Here is a 19,581-nt window from a genome sequence, read left to right as displayed (position 1 = left end):
ATTGCATCTTAAAATATTTTTATCAAGAAATGAAAAAGACATCGATATTTTAAATAAAAAATAAATATTATTGTGAAATTGCTGGACATTATAATTTGTAGCAGTGTGTGCCGTATTGTTTTGGAATAGTGATAGTTATTTATATATGTGTGCCTGTGTAGACTTGTAGGTACGTCTATTGTGACAAGTTTCCTCACTACTGAGGCCGTGTCGCGCGGCGAGGCGGCGAGGCGGCGGCGTCGCCTGCAGCGCGCCTCGTTAACACGCCCGCTATCAACACTTACACGGCTTTTGCGTTTAAATTCAATCACATATCGCGCTCTTCATATAGTATGTTTCTATGTTATGTATTATGTACATTCATTGTTTGAGTAAGGCTTAGTCTTACATCTATCAGTTTTACGCTGCAAATAAAATTATCCAATAAAATTGGGACGAATTTTGGCATAATTTTGGAAAGATTCATGGGAACTTTGAAACATGATTAGTTGGCTATAAGTACTACACACTGCGAACTATATAGCTATATATATATATAAAGTCAGCATATTGTCAGTAAGTAGTAAAGTCAGTATAAGCAATTTGTTAAGAATCTCAATCCAGCCTGCCACTAGAAACTATAAACTATCACAATAAGGTCTCCACTAAACAGACCAGAATAGTAGTGTTTGTTGGTGGATTTACGTTATTTTTAAATAGTATAGTTGTATGTTAGTCCGTACCTTCATGAACCTAACTTAAAATAGTATTTAATACCTTTAATTTATTACCTAAAATAAAATAGTATTTAAAGTAAATGACTTACTAATATTACCTAAAATAAAATAAATAATACGAATAAAATGTAAATCATACTTAAAGCTCTGCTATATTGATTAGGTACAATGTCTCCATGCAATCATGTGTGTATGATGTACATATTGAAGCATCATTTTCTTCATCTTTATTAATCGTCGAAATCGTCAAGTTTTAAGCGAGTGTGCACCAGCTTACGTGGGCAATTGTGACAGGAATTGCTGGCGGATGAATTATTTGTTTGAAGCTTTAAATGAACTAGTTTCACTAAAAACATAACGGAAGAGGAAGGGAAATTATGAGCTCGTTGAAACTTCTGTGACACGGGATTATGAATTGAAAACGTATCACAATACTGTACGTTCAGCGACAAGTCGCTATGTTTAGTTTTAATACTTTTCCCTTTGTTTACTGGAGTTAATGTTTCGAGTTCGTGTTCGATCACTCCGTTGTTTGTTTATGCCTTTATATAATAACACGAATATTTTGCATTTATTCTTTTCGTATGAATTGAATAACCGATAACTTTACCTTTAAAATATCAACTTATTTCTATGTCTACGATTTCATAGCTATTTTCTTATAATAAAGATCTAGAATAAATAATAAGTTATGCAATTCTTAAAATATTCTCTATATTCCTCGTGTTAAAAACACATCGACAAAAAGACACTCAACTCACTCTATACAAGTAATATAAAGGATAAAAAGAGTTTAGTATTTATTCATTTTTAGATAGCTTATATGTTCTACACAATTATTTAACTATTATTACTATTAGTTGTTGGTTATATTATAATGCTCAAAACTATTTGTATTTGAAGTCCCATTGGCTTTCCCTCCTTCTGAATTTTATACTTATTGTTAAATTCCTTATGTGTAATTGTAACATTACATAATACTTTAGGTGCTTCTTATTTTACATCAAAAGTCGGTGGACGGCTAATATGTATGTCATTATGGTAAGAAAATATGTGCGACTTTTAAAACGATCGTAATTAAAAACGTCTGTTGATAATCGTGAGAGTTGTTAATGCAAATTCCTAATTTAAAGTAAACTTGGAATTAAAGTTAATAACTCTGGTTCCAAAGTTCCTTGCAGCTTGCAGCCCACCACGATACTGTTGTGCGGTTTGGTATATATACTTGGACATTCAGTCGATTTTATTGCTAGTTTAGCTGGCAAGTTTTGTGGTTATCATTATTACATGGTATACAAAAAACCCTCGCTCACCCCCTATGTATGCTTAGAACTTTAAAATTACGGTAAGAATACTGATACGGTTTTTTAATAGATAGAGTGATTCGAGAGGAAGCTTTTTTATATAAGCTGACATACAATGAGAAACTGATAATGTTAGAAGTTTCTAATGTGATGCCGGAAAGTAAAAAAAATCTGCAGTATATTTAGTATCAGTATTGTCCATGTAAAGCCGGGGCGGGTCGCTAGTATTGGAAATAATAGTATTTAAGTCACCGAAAATAACATGAAGTCAATTTGGTTACCAAAAATTTCAATAAAAATTCGATCAATGTTTATTAAAAGCAGCATCACTACTTAGTTGTTCGGTTCGCCGTGTGAGCTAAAGTACAGAAATATAAAAACAAGACCCCGTAGAGCGAGTCCATCCATCACGCGAGCACGCACGACAAAGGGACGCCGCCCGCCGGGACCGCCGCCATTTTGTTATTAATTCTCATCTCTGGCAACACCAATATCCTTCACTACTTTTTTCATTCTACACATATCATGACTCTACGGTGTTTGTTAGGGTTTTTCCTGTTTATTAATTCCTTCTTTTAATGCAAACATTTTTACAATTTGAAAGTTTGTTATTGTTTTTGTCCGCAATGCAGTTTATACTCGTAAAAATATGCGTATTTTGTTTTGAGCCAGTTTGGTTTGGTGACTGTATAATTATTATGGGTTGCGATTATGATTATCCAAGCTATGCTAGCTGTGTTGACGGTATCGGTTGCCATATTACTTAAATGTAATTTACGCATGTGATGAATATATTTTTATTTCAAAAATAATAAATAACTTGTATGAGCGGTAATCGATCCTAAAGTATTAGATTATCAGCGGTCGTGCCTTCGCAGTCGCGTCGCGTCGGAGGCGCCGCGGGCTCAGGCCGGCACGGAGCCGGATCATCGGCTTGCGGCGGCGGCTCGTGTTCGCTCGCCGGATTACTCTAAACGTCGCCCTTTAAGCCGCTTGCAGCCAAATCTGCTTGAAACGCTGACAAATGTATTTATTGGCCGCAGACAGACGCGTGACCGACTCGTGTGCTGAGTCTACTCATCTCTTTTGGTAGAGAGGTATATAATTAATAATATTTTTGAGTCTCTCGGTTCACGGTTGACTCATATACTCTTCCTAGTCGTTTCCTCATTAGTGAGGGTCGTAACCACCATATATTACTATCCGTATATATTCCATGTAGCTTAATTTTAAGAAAACTGTTTAACTCATTTTAATTTTAACCGCTTTGCTTCATTAGCCATTGTGAGAGAACTTTTATCCACAAATTTCGTTCGACAATTGTGTGTTAAATATATGTAGTACAAACTTTGATAATTTGTGACGATTGTGAAATGTTTTATTGTACAGAACCCTTACAAAAGTGAAATAAACAAACAACAATAAACAAGATACCTGTTACAGCGGCTCGGACCAATCGCAAACCGGAACACAACACCTATACTTACTAAGTACTAAGTAGTGAGGGTCCATACCGGCCGACAATCGAATGATCCACGCCTACTTATAACAAACAGTAATCTAGAGAATATACTGCAAGTTATTGTTACAAATATCCTATTAAATATAATAGGGTAAATTATGTAATTTGATAATTTTGGGCCATAAAAGCGCTTTATTATTTTATTATATTAAAATTAAAAGTCGTAATTTATAGTCTGTATATAATGTGATCTAAAAAACGAGGTGCCATGGTTTGGCGTCACATAAGAAAATGGTCATTTATTGAAAAGATGATAATTAAGCGAAATATATTTATGTTATCGATCGATTTATCGATCAAATTAAAATAAGAGTTACTAAAAACCAACTTAACGATATTTCCAGTAAGGTTGTTTTAGATGCAGTACAATATAAAAATCAAGGTAACAAACTATCTCGAAAGTCTTTGACAGCCTCCGTGACCAATGGTGATAACTCAAATCAGACTAATAATGGCGTGTCCAATTTAGAACCGCCACTCTACAATAACGATCGCTCCAGTTTAAGCACCAATGATAACTCAACTACAGGACCGAAAGAGGTGAGCGATTCGTTGATCCCAGCCCCCGTGGAAGAGTCAAATGTGTCGGAGGAAAGGGAAGGGCCTAGCCCCAGTAGTAGTCGGTCATCAGATCGTCGGGTTATGCGAGTCCGGAAACCACCAGTTCGATATGGTTTCGGCGAGAACGATTAGATGATATCGAGCAAAAAAAAAAAAAAAGAATTTTTATTGTTTATATGTTTTTGTTTAAGTAGTATTACAATAAGTAAAGTGTATTTTAAGTATTTTTGTATAAGGGTGGAGGTGTTGTGTTCTTAATGTTATAAACATAGTATGTTATAAGTATAGGGTAGTTGTCAACGTCGAGCAGTCCGAATAAACGATTCATGCGAATAGACGTGTATTATTTAACAATTTAATGCAGTTTTTTATTTGAAAAATCCACATTTTGATGTACTTTTTCGAATACAGTAGACTACTCTGTTGTATATTTTATTGCAGTAATTAAAATTTTAAAATAATAACAATAATATAAAGTAATCAAATCAAATCAAAATAAACTTTAATCAAGTAGGCTTTTACAACTACTTTTGAATCGTAATTTTACAATTAAGTGAAGCTACCACCGGTTCGGAAAGTAGATTCTACCGAGAAGAACCGGCAACTAACTCGGTAGTTACTCTTTTTTAATATTTAAAAAATACAAAGTTATGTTAGTTAAATACAATTATTTAAATTAATATAATGTTGTCTTAAATTTTCGCGATTATTACACCAAAATTTCATAAAAGATTTTTCGTTAAATATTTCTTTCGGTAGATTATTGTACATTAGCGCTCCCTCAAATTGTATAGTTTTGTTACCATAATGTTTAGTTCTAGACTTAGGTATTTGTAATGTACGTATATTTCGTGTATAGTATTAATATTTATGTGATTTAGTCTTAAAAGTAGTTTGTATGTGTAGATCCTGAGCGATTTTTTCTTATAAGTATGCATGTTTTGTATTTGTATAATTGTGCTATAGATAGTGTATCAGTTTTCTTGTAAAGTTCTTTGGTTGGAAAGCGGTAGTCCAGTTAGTGTAGTGTTTTTAATAGTTTGTTTTGTGATATTTGTAAATATTTTAAATTAGTTTTGTGTGCAGATCCCCTTCTAATAAATATTCAAGTGATGGTTTAGCTAATGAGTTATAAATAATAGTTCGAACTTTATATGGAATACATCGGACACAACTGCGTAAAGCTCCAGTCAGTGATGTTATTTTAGTTTGCAAATAATCTAAATGATGTTGCCATGATAGTTTAGAATCTAAGAGTAAATCAAGATACTTTTCTGTTTCTAATTTTTTAAGTTTAATATTATTTATTGTTTTTGGAATTCGTAATTATGATTTTTATTTTTAGCAGTAAAAAGCATATTGGAGGTTTACGTAACATTTATACTCAGCAAATTGCATTGGAAACATTCATTTAGTATATTTAAATCTACTTGTGCGTTCGATATTATCTCATGTATTGAGTCTCCAAAAAAGAACAGACATGTGTCATCTGCGTATAATGACACTTCTCCGTGTAATCCTAAATTACCGATATCGTTAATGTAGATTAAGAATAATAGAGGGCCTAGGATTGACCCCTACTGCAAATGATATTACATGAACTGCTTTTGAAATTTTAGATTTTTACTATTTGTTGTCTGTTCGTTAAGGACGCTAAAAGCTGATTTGCCTATGCCTATTTTTTGCAATTTATGAAGCAAGATATCATATGAGATGGTATCAAACGCCTTTTTATTTTTAAATTTTATTTTAAAAATTAGATCAATTGTAGCTGCAAGAGTATTTGATTTAGCACGAAACCCATACTGACCTTTATAAAGAAAATTTATTCCAGTGAGATAATTATATAATTATATATATAAACCTGCTCTAGTACTTTTGATAGAACTTGTACAAAAACCTTTCACAGCAACCATTGATGTTGAAAATGCGGCGGATGACGATTTGAGCCGAGGTGCTATCTCAGAGGAGGCACCCTAAAGCCGGGGATACACATGCCAATAAATCGGGAAAGTAGCTGGTATGAAAGTTACTGGCATGTACGTGTAACTGGCACACTGCGGATACATTTGCAAGTAATACTGGCATGCATACTTTGCCCTTGCATGCCAATATACACAGGACAGTTCGTGAAAGTATTTCGTACCTACAACATGGATAACAATTGAAGTGCGGCCTACGGCCAAAACGAGTCGGCTACTGGCATGCACGAATACACATGACTGTAGCAGGCATTTGAAAGGAGCTGGTATGCTAGTGTGCAAGTTACGAGAATGTGTATCCCCGGCTTAAGGACGAACAACAAGGCGAGCTGGCACGAACCACAAGGCTGAGTCTAGTGTTCGCCCCTACACCAGATGACGTTGTAAAGTAATGATAATAACATCAAAGAAAGCCAATACCTGTTACAATAACCGGGTTAATGAACCGACACGAATAACCAACGATACTTCTACGTAAGTTGACAAATGTATATTGTGACTGTGAAATATATGAATATTCAATTATAAATAATTTAACTTCTGATAACTGTGGCCAGAAGTTTTCTTTGGAGCATAAAGAAATTATTCATTCAAAAAAAAAGTAATGTACAGGCCAATAACGGCTCAAAGTAAACTGTTTTAAAGATTTTGTGGTGTGTAAATTATCTTATTTAAATCTAACGACACAAGATCCAAATGAACTTTATAATTCATTTTTTGAATTAATATTAATAGAATTTAATAAAATATTCAAAATGAAATCATTTTATAATAATACAAAATAAAGGTTTAGTCACTGGGCTACTATTGGTATATATAAAAGCTGAAATAAATTTTACGACCTATATGGTATGAAGCAGTGGAATCAAAACGTAGCCTTTCCAGGATACGTCAATAAATATTCCAAAATATTTAAAACAGTATGTATTTATGCTAAGTCATTATACATAAAGAATAAAATTTTGACTTCCGATGATAGAATAAAGACCACTTGGGATATAAAGGAAATTATACCAATCAAATTGAACACAGGCAGTAGATACACAAATTCTGAATTAGAAATTGCAAGTTTATTTAAAATATTTTTTGATAACATACTAACGACATATGGGGCATTTCGGTAAAATTCATTAATAACATCATATACGATATTGCTCCGTATATAGCAGTAATTTTTAACAAGAGTTTGGACATGGGTTCATTTCCTATCAAAATAGAAATAAAAGCGATCCCGGTTATTACAGGCCTATTTCAGTACTCCCATCTGTAAGTAAAATTTTCTAAAAAAATATTTTAAAACAACATCTTATCCATTTTGGTACAAATAATATTTTTCATAGTTAACAATTTGGTTTTACAAGTGGTCGATCAACAACTGATGCGGGATTTGCGCTTCTTAAACATATTTACGATGCTTGGGAAAAAACACAGAATGCTATTGGAGTATTCTGTGATTTATCTAAAGCATTTGATTGTGCAGAACACGAGACGCTTCTTTATAAGCTCAAATATTACGGCGTTAAAGGTAAGGCTCTTGATCTCATTGCTTCATACTTAGGTCAAAGAATCCAGCAAGTTTTCATTATTGGAATAAAGTCTTCTGGATCTACGTTGACAATGGGTGTTCCACAAGGTTCAATTTTGGGTCTCTTTCTATTTCTAGTATATATAAATGATCTTATCGTATTTGTGATATAGTATTGTTTGCTGACGATACTTCACTGATTTTTAAGGTCGACCGGAAAAAAACTGACTATGACGATGTGAACGGTGCATTATTACAGATAGACGATTGATTTCAAGTAAACAATTTGGTTTTGAATGCTCAAAAAATAAAATGTGTAGTTTTTACCCTACCTAAGGTTAGAAAGCAAGATTATAATATATATTTAAGCGGTGGCCGGCTTGATGTAGCCGATACGACGGTGTTCTTGGGAATAGAATTGGATTCCGGACTTCAGTGGAGTCCCTATTTATCATCCCTAACAGGAAGACTCAGCCCCGCAGCATGGGCGGTTAGAAAAGTTAGACAACTAACTGATATTGATACGGCTCGTTTTGTTTATTTTGGTTATTTTCACAGTAATATGTCAGATTACTTTGGGATAACGCTGCAGATATTGAATCTGTCTTTATTTTACAAAAGAGAGCAATCCGGTCTATTTATAATCTTGAACCCAGAAACTCCCTACGGGGTGTTTTTAACAAAGTAGGAATACTTACTGTTGCGTCGTAATATATTTACAACAACTCTATGTATATTCACTGTAACATTGATCACTTTGATGAAATCAGTGATAATAATCATTGTATATGCACTAGGAGTAAGGATAAGCTTATAGCGCCAAGTTTACGACTCCGCAAAATCAATAAATCTTTCTTGGGGCAAGGTATCCGTTTCTATAATAAAATTCTGCAGAAATTTTTAACTTTGCCGTTTCATAAATACAAATTGTTTATAAAAGTACATTGGTAAAAAAGGTATATTTTTCGAAACAAGATTTTGTAGATGATAAAAAAGCCTGGAATTAATACCTGTTGACTTCCTCGCAGGATATATTAATTTAAATTATTAATTAATTGTATTAATTAACATGACTTTATATTTTTTAAATGTTAAAAAAGAGATTGACTGCTGAGTTTCTTGCCGGTTCTTCTGGGTAGAATCTACTTTCCAAACCGGTGGTAGCTTCACTTAATTGTTACTGGACGATTCAAAAGTGCTTGTAAAACTTGCTTGCCCACTTGAATAAAGTTTATTTTGATTTTTTTGATTTTTTGAATATCAAGGCTGTCACAACAGACACACTTAGGCCACTAATTTTAAAGGTCCCCTAAGTTTAAAGAGTTAATCAGGAAAAAAGTTTGTGAGAGTGGTATGTGTTTGATAGCCGTGAAGGGAAATGCTTTTTAAATGACAACTGCATTAATGGTGAATTTATATCGGAATACATTTACTTCTTACTTACATAAGAACGTCACGACTAATTAGAATATACCAGCAGATTATCGGTGCACTATTTAAATATTATATTCACGTGACGATAAATTTCATACGGTGAGATAACGCGCGAAATAAAAGGCAAGTTTAAAAGTGTTCAACAGTGGCGGAAAAGCAGTGAAAGGTGACAGAGATAAGATTGCTCCAGCCGAGTGCCGGCCAGTGGAGCGTTAGCAGCGGACGGGGGCGCCCAGTCGTGGCGGGCGATTTATCAGCCGTAATGAATTCAAGCGAGACGTTGATAGGTAATACCGCGCCGCGCCCCTCCCGCGCCCCTCCCGCGTGTCACAGCGAGATGCCCGGCCGTCTTAACCTCTCACGTGCCATTGCAGCCAACTGGACATAATACTTTTGTATGGAATTGCATTCAAAGTCATATCAAAGCGACCACTGTAATTATTCAAACCTGCTCAAAAATATTATTTGATTTATTTCCGCACTATTACTTCTCTTAAGGAAAAGTTTTTGGAGCTTACTTACGTACACCACATATTATAATATATTACCACACTGCTATTCTCATTGTATTTAATTTATGTATTTAACTGTATGTACAACAACAACAACAATAACAGCCTGTAAATTCCCACTTCTGGGCTAAAGGCCTCCTCTCCCTTTGAGGAGAAGGTTTGGAACATATTCCACCACGCTGTTCCAATGCGGGTTGGTGGAATACACATGCGGCAGAATTTCTATGAAATTTGTCACATGCAGGTTTCCTCACGATGTTTTCCTTCACTGTTGAGCACGAGATAAATTATAAAGACAAATTAAGCACATGAATCAGCGGTGCTTGCCTGGGTTTGAACCCGCAATCATCGGTTAAGATGCACGCGTTCTAACCACTGGGCCATCTTGACTGTATGTACGACAACTGTATGTACACAAATAATTAATTTAACGAATATCAGTTCTTATAGTACTAAGTGGCTAATTTTTTTTAACTGACCTCGTCGTACTGATCTCTTGTTGTGGAAGTAATACAAGGGCGAACTAGGAATTACTTAATGAATTAACGATTTAAGGAAATAATTAATTATATTTACTTTGAAAATTTAAAGAGGTTGAAAAATAAAATGTTTCGACGATATTTTATTTGGTTTGACTTGCAAAACGAGCAAAAATTCAAAACAATAATCGCGCAAGTCGTGTATTTTGCGGATTTTTTGTAGGTAAAAGAAGTTCTAATTTGTTTCGAGTTCGGTGCGGTGCGGTGCGGTGCGGTGTGGTGCGGTGCTGCGTGGTGGTTCATTGGACCACTTCTGGCAAAGATTACGGTGCCTTGCCTGCGGTTTCTTTTCTGACTTTACAAAAATATACAAAAATGTGGGACGCAAGTCCCACATTTTTGTATATTTTTGTAACTTCAAAAACGGATTCTCTTGAAAATATGATGATGCAAATGTTTTTGGTTTTATAATTAGGAACTGAGGTACATTAAAATTTAAAAAGACGAAATTTATAAAAAAAGAAAGTTATTTCCATTAAAGTCGATATGCTAACGGGCAAAAAGGTTATCTGGTCCTCAGCGGTACCGCCGTCCATAGACTAGCACTTTCAGAAATATTGACTCAAAACCACAATGCTCTTTGTTCAATTGGGTTTTTACAAGCACTTTTGAATCGTCATTAATCAAATTATAATTAGTGGAGCTACTACCGTTTTGGCATGCAGATTCTACCGAGAAGAACCAGCAAGAAACTCAGTAGTTACTCTTTTTTCAACATTTCAAAATACAAAGTCATGTTAATTAAATATGTTAATTATGTTTAAGTCATCCAAAATCTTTTCCAAACCTTCTCCTCAAATGGAGAGGAGGCCTTAGCCCAGCAGTGGGAAACAGGCCGTTATTGTTGTTGTGTAGTCATCCTCCCTCGAAGTCAACGAGTAGCCATTCCTCACATCGTCTTTGTGCCACCAATTCGAGAAACATTACTTTCCTTGTGTACTCACTGGGCTGATTCGCGTCGCAGACCAAAAACTATCGGACTAAGTGTGAGAGCAGAAATGCCACAACTGTATTTTCGCACGTTTGCGAACGTCTGAGAGAGTCAATGTCGGCTCTAATTCGCTTTATTAATTGTAATTTATAGTATTCTTAAAATATTAATAAAAAATAAGAAAAAAATATGGTAATTTGGTTTTGTTTTGACTTCTTATTCACCATCACGTGTTTTTTAAACTTTATTTTTAATGGAAAGATTGTTTCGCTGACCTTTATTACTAGTTGTAAATGAGCGTTCTGACAGTAAGCGCGACGCGTTGCGCTAATTTCCCCCGACGCGTCCCTCCCGCGTCGAGTGTTCACGTGATCACTGGATTGTGAATGTTCTAACTACGAGTTACATTTGCGTAGCGATGTTATTATTATCTGAAGTACTTATTATTCATATCGTGTATTAATAATATCTTCACATAAAATTATCAAAAATCAAAATCAAAATAAACTTTATTCAAGTGGGCTTTTACAAGCACTTTTGGATCGTCCAGTAACAATTAAGTGAAGCTACCACCGGTTCGGAAAGTAGATTCTACCCAGGAGAACCGACAAGAAACTCAGCAGTTAATCTCTTTTTCAACATTTAAAAAATCATGTTAATTAATACAATTATTTAAATTAATATATCCTGCCTGGAAGTCAACAGGTATTAATTCCATTTTTTTATCATATACAAAATCTTGTATCGATTAATATGCCTTTTTTACCAATGTATTTTTATAAACGATTTGAATTTACGAAACAGCAAAGTTAAAAATGTCTGCGGAATTTTATTATAGAAACGGATACCTTGCCCCAAGAAAGATTTATTGATTTTGCGGAGTCGTAAACTTGGCGCTATAAGCTTATCCTTACTCCTAGTGCATATACAATGATTATCACTGATTTTATCAAAGTGATCAATGTATACAAGTGGATATACATAATATTGTTGTAAATATATTGCGACGCAACAGTAAGTATTCCTACTTTGTTAAAAACACCCCGAAGAGAGTCTCTAGGTTCCAGATTATAAATAGACCGGATTGCTCTCTTTTGTAAAATAAAGACAGATTCAATATTTGCAGCGTTATCCCAAAGTAATCTGACACAATACTGTGAAAATAACCAAAATAAACTAAACGAGCGGTATCAATATCAGTTAGTTGTCTAACTTTTCTAACCGCCCATGCTGCGGGGCTGAGTCTTCCTGTTAGGGATGATAAAAAGGGACTCCACTGAAGTCCGGAATCCAATTCTATTCCCAAGAACACCGTCGTATCGGCTACATCAAGCCGGGCACCGCTTAATTATATATTATAAACTTGCTTTCTAACCTTGGGTAGGGTAAAAAGTACACATTTTATTTTTTGAGCATTCAAAACCAAATTGTTTACTTTAAATCAATCGTGTATCTGTGATAATGCACCGTTTACATGTCATAGTCAGATTTTTTCCTGTCGACCTCAAAAACCAGTGAAGTATAGTCAGCAAAGAATACTATATACCAAATACCTTTAACATAGACAGGAAGATCATTTACTAGAATACATATACTATGTAGAAATAGAAAGAGACCAAAAATTGAACTTGGGGAACACCCATTTTTAACGTAGATCCAGAAGACTTTATTCCATTAGTGAAAACTTGAATTCTTTGACTTAAGTATGAAGCAATGAGATCAAGAGCTTTACCTTTAACACCGTAATATTTAAGCTTATAAAGAAGCGTCTCGTGTTCTACACAATCAAATGCTTTAGATAAATCACAGAATACTTCAATAGCATTCTGTGATTTTTCCCAAGCATCGTAAATATGTTTAAGAAGCGCAATTCCCGCATCAGTTGTTGATCGACCACTTGTAAAACCAAATTGCTAACTATGAAAAATATTATATGTACCAAAATGGATAAGATGTTGTTTTAAAATATTTTTTTAGAAAATTTTACTTACAGATGGGAGTACTGAAATAGGCCTGTAATAACCGGGATCGCTTTTATTTCTATTTTGATAGGAAATGAACCCATGTCCAAACTCTTGTTAAAAATTACTGCTATATACGGAGCAATATCGTATATGATGTTATTAATGAATTTTACCGAAATGCCCCATATGTCGTTAGTATGTTATCAAAAAATATTTTAAATAAACTTGCAATTTCTAATTCAGAATTTGTGTATCTACTGCCTGTGTTCAATTTGATTGGTATAATTTCCTTTATATCCCAAGTGGCCTTTATTCTATCATCGGAAGTCAAAATTTTATTCTTTATGTATAAAGACTTAGCATAAATACATAAGTTTAAGAAGCGCAATTCCCGCATCAGTTGTTGATCGACCTCTTGTAAAACCAAATTGCTCACTATGAAAAATAGTATTTGTACCAAAATGGACATGAAGTTGATTTAAAATAGTTTTTTCGAAAATTTTACAGATGGGAGTATTAAAATAGGCGTGTAATTACTAGGATCGCTTCTATTGCCATTCTTAAAAAGTGATAAGACTTTACTACATTTTATCAAGGTAGGAAATGTACCCGTGTCCAAACTTTTGTTAACTAATCACTGCTATATATGTCCTACTGCTTGGATAACGGCCTCTCCTCTTGTAACGGTTTAGAGTTTGCCCACCAGGCTGCTCTAATTTGTCACAGTAGCATGCGAAAGCGATACTGTGGCTCTCAGTGAAAAGACGGAGATGGTAGCGCTGGTTTTTTAGTGGGTATTCCGGTGCGCCGGGGTGTACTTAGCGTCCTGGGCATCGGCGAGCCCTACATAACCACCACTTCACGGCGGAAACGCGTAAGGCGTTTTTCCAGCGAGAAAAAAAGTCTGCTCAGTAAAAAAAAGTTTATAGGCAGGCAAACGACAAATGTCATATACTAAAATAAAATAATTATAAGTGAAATATAATTTGTTAGTTAAAAGTAAAGTTACACGAAAGATAAGTAAACAAGAAACCTTCTCAACCAATTCAAAATAAAACAGCCTCCCACGTGTAGGGGTGTACTCTAAAGCGTCAACATAAAGTCGAGCTCGCAAACATAACTCAGAGCGGAATCGATCGCCGGCTATTGTCTAGATTGCCTTTGTGCCCAGCTGGATACTGCTATCATAAACGATTCCCAGTTTGAATAAAACTGTTTAAGTGGCGCGCACGTGTAGCGCCCGGCGTGCGGCGCAACTACCCCATGAAAAATGTTGATTTCTGTGTCACAACACATTGTTTGAATGCGCGCGAAATAACAGCGCGACAATGTGTAGAATAGGAGATATTTGAAGCGCTTGTCGACGAATCAAGTCGCTATTGTACCTGATACATGTCGATTGTGGATATTATAAATGTTCTGTTTGTGTATAGCTGGCGCAGTTGAGTCCTTTTATTGACATTTTTTACTCGCGAACGCAAGTTAGCTTAGCGCGTATGTAATGTCGTATGTACCAATAAAAATAAACTTTGTTTTATTCACGTTCGTTGCCTTCTCATATACGTGCTGCCGTTGGGTAAAAACTATTTTATTTATATAAACTTTACCGAATATTTGAACACGTTTCCCGGTATCAGTGCATGCATGAAAAAATATATTGTAAAGAGCAAATACTTGTCCAGTAACAGGAACACCTAAGAGTTTGAATAAAGGCAAAAATAAAAATAATGTAGCTTAAATTTAATATAAGTTATAAAACGAGCCAATCCTTCATTATGTTTTGTACAGGAAGTAAATTAGAACGAATACTTTAAAGCTATCGCATCAATATAAGCGAATAGCTCAGCTGTTCATTTTTTTAACATCGATGCTTCCTTGGTGCATATAAATATAAATCAAGGTACTTTATCTTTTTGTTTTGTAATAATATCTCACCTTTGTTACTTGTATCGTTAACAATTGAAAGAGGGATTAGAAAAAGCATATCGACAAGTGAAATGTACCTAATAACACTATGTTTATACTGAACTATAACTATACTGAAATGAACATATAATAAATAATTAATTTAATATTATAATAATAATAAGTAATTTTGCAAAAACTCTACAAAGTACTTTAATTGCTGGAAAAGTATCCTAATTAAAAAGATAAAAACTGTTATTTTAATTACGATACATGAATAAATTTCTCGTCAATCGAATACGCAACTTTGGCAAGTTTGGTAATAATAATGAAACAAGTGAAAAGAGTTTTGCTACGAGACTCGAATCCAGGCACGATTCTGTTTTCAGCGGGAGTCTCAGTTCGCTAATGAGATCGGTCGTCGCTGCACACCGGCGTCGTCGCCGTGCTCGTGCGACCTGCCCTTAGGATAGTATTTATATATAGGATAGAGCGAATTCTGTTAGTGGGCGTGGGAAATTATGGAAATATATGAGACAAAAATATTCACCACAACTTTATAATACCGGTTCCGCCTGAAGTAAAATGATTAAGCGATACGTCGTTTCGTCGTTATCAATTATTTTCGAAGCGCTGTTATTTCGGCTTCATATTTAATTCGTTTATATTTAAATACAATAATTATTTAACTTTTAAATAAGACATAAATATAATAACTTAAAAAAAAGTTTGTTAAAGTCAACATAATATATTGCTTCTTGAAGAAATAGAAAAGCACTTAGTGCGCTGGGCGGTTGCAAGCAAGTCCAGTCACGATCTCTGGCGGGGTCGGCGCTCGTCGGTGGTGATTTATAGCATCGGCCGATAGATGGTGCTTAGTAACGTACGTAGGCGTTGTAGTTTAAACGTACTGATCAACATAACACCAACAAGTCAAACATCCATCTAAAGATCTCTAAAAATCTAAATATAAAAACATATAATAAATAAAGGTTTAGTAAAGTCTATGAAATGGTGTAATCATTTCTGTGCTGCCTGCCTGTGGTAAAGAAACAGCCTATAAATTTCCCACTGCTGGGCAAAGGCTTCCACTCCCATTAAGGAGAGGGTTTGGAACATATTCCACCACGTTGTTCCAGTGCGGGTTGGTGTAATGCACACGTGGCAGAATTTCGATGAAATTAGACACATGCAGGTTTCCTCACGATATTTTCCTTCACCACCGAGCACGAGATAAATTATAAACACAAATTATGCACATATATATATAGTGGTGCTTGCCTGGGTTTGAACCCGAAATTATCGGTTAAGATGGAAGCGTTCTAACCACTGGGCCATCTCAGCTGTGACGGTAGTACTGTAATATACCCGCGGTTTCGTAGAGACCTACAAACAAAATTCTAGTTTAGAGTTTCTAGCTCTTATTTTGACTGGACAACAGATTCATTCAATTCGTCAGTGTTGACCCAAATTAATATGTGAAATAAGTACGACATAATATTACGAAAATAACCAAATTATAATCAGTGAAGTATAGTCAGCAATCAAAACTTTACCACAAATCTTTAACATAGAAAGGAGGATTATTTATATAAAATATGTTAGAAATAGAAAAGGACCCAAAATGGATCCTTGTGGAAAATCCTTTTTTAACGTAGATTCAGAAGACTTTATTCCATTGAATTAGTTGAAGATGGAGACACTGTGAGACTTACCCGTGTATAAGGTTGACGCTTAGGTTGTTGACTTTTGTAGAAATACTTATTTTAATTTATCTTCTTTATTAAAAGATTTGTCTACAGCATATAAGACGGGCGTTGTCAATATAAGACGCTTTAAATATATTTGAAAAGGAAGTGGCTGAGTGTCTCTCTGCTAGTCTGCTGTCTTGTTTGCTACAAAAATCGACGAGTTAGTCACCCAGGTCTCTGATACTAAAAGAGCAATTAGCTGAATCGTGGATATTGATTTTCCTTTACTTTATTTAGTCTTAATTATTATGCTTTTTTATTTCTCTTTTCATATCCACATGCAAAATAAAAGGCACGTCGATTATAATCGTCGATAATATTAAACAAGTGAGTGAGTCAACATTTGCCAGCCGCGGATCAGTCGCACGTTTCGTCCGCAGGCGACGCGATGGTCCGCGTCGAAAGCTCTCGGGACTGCAGCCGGTGAAATAAAACCAACTTTAAATATTAAATATTTTATTTGAAAACAAACTTATTCGATTCATGTATACATAAAGTTTTATGTTTCACATACATAGTCTCCATACTATACAATTTGAAGTGATCTTCTCTACCATGATCGGTTTATTGTAAAACTTTTCTATCAGTAATATTTACATGATTACGCTATACAAACGTCACCTTTTAATTAACTAGTGCTTTAATATTAAATAAACGCTTTGCTTATGTTTACATAGGTAAGATTTCTGTTTGAAATTATAAAACGAAATGGGTCGAGCAGTACGCGAAGGTCGAGGCCACCAGGAGTCCGATAGTAGAATGTCAGAGAAGTCTGAAGGCTACGGGAATAGCACTCTTGTTTGCAGAATTTTATAAAGAAACTACAGTAAGGTCACGAGTGGACCCTGATCCGAGACTCGCGGACTCGTGGGTGACCTCGTTAAATGACTTACCTCCGATAGGTCTGTTTTGGTTTAAATATATAACTTTGACGTTACAGATATTGACCTAAAGGAAGTGCGCCCGACTCAGTAGACTACAAAACGATATTGAAGATTAGCGCTCTGCGAATTCCTTGTTTTTGCAAAAAAAAGTTTGGTACAAATGATTTAGAGACTTCAGCTATCGATGGAAGTCTTACCTTGTACGACTTCCGACAATTCGACTTTCGCCGTCGATTGTTTGCGTTACATTAAAATTTATCCTTTATATATTATTAAACTATTAATAACGTAAAATTCGCTTTTTATATAATTTATCGAGCGACCGCGCCGCATTTCATAACAATGTTAGTCTTTTTTAATTATTAAACAAATTTAGCTACAGAAAACAGTAGGTACGTTCGATCAAATCCACGTCGCTTCTTTCAATTAATTGCTTTAACTAAAGACTATGCCGAGCCTTACATCTGGAAAGATTAATTTACAAAACTTTATCTTAGAGTGCCGACGACACGTCGTCCACGCGACATGACCTCTGTGGTTCTTTATTTAGATTATTATATACTTAACATTACACTTATTACAATATTTATCTCCTTAAAACATCGTTATAAATATTTTTGATACAAAACTAGCTAATATAAATTAATATAAAATAAATACACGATACGATAACATAATTTAGTTACAGGAAATGCTGTAGAAATGCAAAAAAAAAAACAACAAGGACAATTTCAACTAGGAACAACATTTTGTTTTGAGTCGGAATAATGCAAACGTTAATTGTTACAGGGCGTTTCGAGCCGCCGTAGGTTTCATTAAACTTTGACTTTGAAGTATAGTCGAAGTAGAATTTAAAGTCAAATTTACACACCGGCAGCTATTGATCTTTACACCCGCCATAGAAATTGCTGATTCAGACAGACGGGGTATTCTCGGCACGATCGCCGCGCTTATAATCGAGTTGTATTAAAGTGCCATTCCGCCGGCCGGGGCACGTCGGCGTCGCGCGTCGCGGTCCACGCGATCGGCCCGTCGCCGTCGAGGCTTTCTCATGCGAATCACATTCGCCTAATGATGAACGATAAGAGTATGTACGAATGAAATGAGACGATATCAGCCATCGCTACAGCATTTGGAAGATAAATCCCCGTACGCGAGCGTATCAGAGTCACGTTTTCTTTAAAAACAAAGCTCCGTGAGCCTCCTTTACTATAAAATTAGTATTTATTCTATACTTTCGGGATTCCGTTAGAAATTTTGCACTTTTTTAATGAAATGAAATTATATTTATTTCTTAGAGTTTTTACTACTGTTACTCTGCCCAGACTGGCGATACAATGTGTACTGGAAATACGAGTGACATAAAAAACGAATGTTGTAATTACACTCGTAGTAATAGCAAATAATATCTTTGACGAGTCTTAAATTCCGTACATTATCAGTATCGTAACTTTTATAAAAGTACTCTTAATATTCATTTATATCTATAATATACAAAAGACGTTGGAATGAAACTAGTACTGTGTGGATCACCCTCGGTCTCATTCGCTGAGTGTCGCATTCGACGACACTGCCGAGCTAGCTGACGAGTGTCAGACATCATTATCATCTAAGGCGCTTTCTTATACATAGGATCGAATGAACAATTATGTTAAGAGTCAAGGTTAATGACTTCAAGGGAAACCATATCACAATAGTTTATGATTTCATGGATTCTAATTTAGAACTATTATGAAGGACAACTTACATGGAATCGAGCCGCGACGTGTGAGCGCGGTGAATACACGAGACCGTCCTCGTGGCCCACGGGTACGTTCGGTCACAGTACTTCCAAGAATTGCTGCTAATATTCCGATAATTTCGAATATGTTCGCCGCACAATGTGAACTTTGCGTACATGTATCATTGTGTGTATATTGTGTTATATCAATGAGCTTAGTTGCCTGAGCAGAATTAAACATTTAAAATCTCTCGAAGACGACGAATATTTGTCGTTCAAAAGAAGAACATTCTTAACGTGCAATTCGACTAATATTAGTATGAAAACTTAT

Source organism: Vanessa cardui, chromosome 1, assembly GCF_905220365.1.
Source record: "Vanessa cardui chromosome 1, ilVanCard2.1, whole genome shotgun sequence".
Lineage (NCBI taxonomy): Eukaryota > Metazoa > Arthropoda > Insecta > Lepidoptera > Nymphalidae > Vanessa > Vanessa cardui.
This window is presented reverse-complemented; position numbering follows the sequence as displayed.